Consider the following 4,038-nt stretch of genomic DNA (forward strand, 5'->3'; position numbering starts at 1 on the left):
CCCCCCCCATTTTGCTCAAACCACGCGACCGCGTGCCCCATGCGGCCGCGTGGATTCAAATTTATAACCCCAACCACGCGAACCCTATCAGTCACGCCCCCCTGAAACCCTCTCCTCCCTCTCTTCCCCTCCAATCCAACCACCACCCTCCAGCCACCATCACCGCCACCCCCAGACGCCGCCGCCACCTACCCCCTTCCTTCTCCCCCTTCTTTCTTCTTCTTTCTTCTTCTTCCCCCCTCTCCACCACTGCCCCCTCCGCAACCACCACCCACCGCCGCCGCCCGTCCCAGCCGCGCCCCCCATCCGCCACACACACACCTACCCCCTCCCTTCCCCTCTTACCCCCTACCCCATTACCCATCCCTTCTTTCCCCCCTGCCCCGAACCGCCGTGCCCACCACCGCCAGCCGCCGCGCTAGACGCCGTCACCACCACCCCAGCCACCTTTCAGCTCCCTCTCCTTATTCGGCCTACCAGGTTCCGACGAACGCCACCCTTCTATCCTTAGTCGTTATTTCATTATTTTCTGTTTATGTTCATGTTTAGGCTAGTTAGATATGCATGTTGTAGTGGATTTTAGGTTGTTAGGTAGCCTAGGTTGTGGTTAGTGGATTTAGGCCTGTTTACTTGCACTGTTCATGTTTCTGTTTTATCAAATTTGCAATGCTGCTGTTGCTGTGATGTTGTAATGTTCATATGCTGTGATTTCTTGTTTCATGCTGCTCTTTACTCTGATTTTTCCTGATTCTTATTCCTTATATGTAATTGCAGCTTTAATTTTAATTCATATGAACTATTCGATTGCTGTTTATTTTCCGGGACAATCCAATTTTAGCCAGAATGCTGCCCAAATTTCTGTAAAATGTTTTCATTCATGTTTTGGTTTTGGCATTTTGAACTCTGTTTTCCTCTGCTTTAACCAAACCATTTCATGAATACCAGGGCATGCTTTCTTATCCTTTTTGATTTCCTGGTTCATAATCTGCATTTATGATGTTTTGATTCCAATTTTTGCTTTCTCTATATCTATTTGAATCAGCATCAACCTGTTTTCCTTGTTTGGTTATGAGTTACTTATAGTTCCTACCTGTGAATCCTTGTTACTTGGAATATTTTCATTATGCCACTTACTTTAACCCACTTTTCACTAATTTCCTAATTTTAACTTCCTAAACACTTTTTCAATTCTAACCAACCTAACCTTTCAAACTTCTCTTCTGATTTTCTTTCACTTTCTTTTAACCTTCTAACCATGGCATAATGATAATTTTTCTATTTACCATGAATTCAATTACATTTTGGATTGTGAATTCTTCTTTTCGGACTTTTAACTCCTATACAATCTTTAATGCACATTTACTTAACTCATTTTCCTTATCCTATTGCTTCTTTGCCACTTTGTGTTTTCTGTTTTTCAGAATGTCTGCCATCCAAACAAAAGGAAAAGGCAAGGCTACTACTGGCAAATGAAAAAGAGGACAAGCCTCTATGTCTATCATAGATCTCATGCATGATGCCTCCTTGCGGGAGAAAAACTTTACCCCACAGGAGAAGGCTGACCAACTGCTTCCTGCCACTGATCCAATAAAATTTGCAAACCGATACTGTGAGCTAAAGTATCCGGTGTTTGCAACCTCTAGGAACCTATACCTGGAAAGGACCTTGAAGATCCCAGAAGAACTCCAGCAATACACCTCTGACCAGATCAAACAAAAAGGCTGGTTCTTCCTGGAAAGACCCCTGACTGAGGTCAATGCATCTTGGGTTAGAGAATTCTACTACAATTACTTCAAGACCTCCCTAGATGTAGTGAACCTCAGAGGGAAGCAGATTCTGGTTACTGAAGAGGCAATTGAAGATGTTCTGAAGCTTCTGCCTAAATCTGATTAGTCGGATGGTTATCAGAAAGCTGAGGAAGACATGCGCTTTATGAAGTTTGATTGGGATGCAGTCAAGGCGAGGATAGCCCTTGACCCGACCGTTCCTTGGATTATGGGTCAGAACACCACCATGCCCAAGGGAATCAAGCGCGCATACTTGAATGATGAGGCTCGGCTGTGGCATCAGATACTTAGCAACTTCATTATGCCGAGTAATCACGAGACATATATACCTGCCGCTATGATCACCCTCCTATGGTGTGTGATGGAGGGTAAGGACCTGTACCTGCCACGCTTTATCCGGTTCTACATGGCCAGGGTCCATGTCCGAGGCACTCTTCCCTTTCCATATTTGATCACACAGCTAGGCCGTCGAGCTGACGTGCCTTGGGAGGATGCTGATAAGAGGCCACCTGCTGCAGAATGCAAGAAGATTATCCCGCACAGCAGGAACTTTCTAGCCTTGGGCTACAGACCTCCAGTCCTCACTGCTCCTGGTGACACTGCCACACCATCTGCCGGCCCCTCCTCCTCCACAGCTACACCTTCCACCACCACTGCACCTCCACCTGCCCTAGAGCCCATCTATCATCTAGTGCACTGCCTGTTTCAACGGCTTGACCAGATGGAGCGTCGCAATAAGCGACGCTATGAGCACCTGAAACTGAAGATACGATCTGGTGACATCCCCTCCGAGCCTGACACACTATCCGAGGCATCTGAGGAGGAGGCGGATGCGCCCGAGGCTGCGCCTCATCCACAGCAGGAGGCAGCGCAGGCAGGCACCCAGCAGGCAGCACACCAGCAGGAGATCCTACATCAGATCCAGGCTGCAGACTCCGAGATCCCTATCCAGTCAGCACCTCCTCTACAGTAGCCAGATGCTCAGACCACCACCACAGAGACTCCGGCCACACATTCTTCCGGTGATGACACCCCTTCACACCCTGCTTGAGAGAGCATCAGGGACGATGCTTCATTTTAAGTGTGGGGAGGTCGCCATCTCTGGCGTATCATTTTGGAGAACCACTACAGACCCTTTTTCCTTTATTTTGACTATTTTCTTATATTTTTTCTCTTTATTTTTCAGTACTTATACATTGCTATTTTCATGTATTTATACTCTATTTCTGCATTTTGTATTTTTAGTTCATATTTTAGCCACTTAGTTTAGTTGCAATTCTAACTTACTAGTTATAGAAATTGTGGATTGATTAGTATAGTTTACCCTTTTTAGCATAAGATAACTCGGAATAGATTGAAAAGAAAAAGGAAGTAAACTAGAGACTTTAACAGAATCAAAACAACCCACACCTTGTATATATAGCATTACATGTTAGTTAGTTAACAACATTTCATCAAGGAGAAATACTAGAACTTTAAAGCCACCTTAAGTTTTACATTGAGAATAATGGGAATTTTTAACTAAACCTGCATGACATACATAAGTGATAAATGATTTTTGAGCTAGAGAACACATAGCCTGTGAGTTTTGAGCTTAATTGTATGGTTACATTCAAACCATAATTTTTATTCCTGTGTGTTCCGCCCTTCTTTTATATTCTGGTGTTCTTTACTTTGTTTTAATCTATATGTCCGATTATAGAATGTAGATACATACCAAGAGAGTGATTGAGGCCATTATTTGATTTTAGCTCACTTATCCCAAAATAGCCTACCTTTTACATCACCCTTGTTAGCCCCCTTGAGCCTTTAAATCCCCTCTTGTTTTATAACCACATTACTAGCCTTAAGCGGGAAAACAAATAAAGAAGTCCCAAGTTGAATCCTTGGTTAGCTTAAGATAGAAATTGTGTAATTGTTTAAATGTGGGGAAACCTATTGGGAACATGGATGATAAAAATAAAGGGTAGAAGGTTGAAAAAGAATAAAGATGTTTCAAAATAAGAATTTTTGGGAAACATGCTCATGTGAAGTTAAAGAAATTAAATTACCATGTGCATTAAAATTTTTTTTATTAATTTTCAATATTTGAATAAAGGGGACACCAAAGGATTCCCCAAATGCAAATAAAGCAATGCACATGGGATAAAAATAAACATTAAGGCATGAACATGTAACATCAAAAGTGGAAAAATATGGGAAAATAGGTAAAGCAGCTTTGCTTTAGAAAGTATGTATGTTAGGTGAGATC

Source organism: Arachis ipaensis, chromosome B07 (genome assembly GCF_000816755.2).
Source record: "Arachis ipaensis cultivar K30076 chromosome B07, Araip1.1, whole genome shotgun sequence".
Classification (NCBI taxonomy): domain Eukaryota; kingdom Viridiplantae; phylum Streptophyta; class Magnoliopsida; order Fabales; family Fabaceae; genus Arachis; species Arachis ipaensis.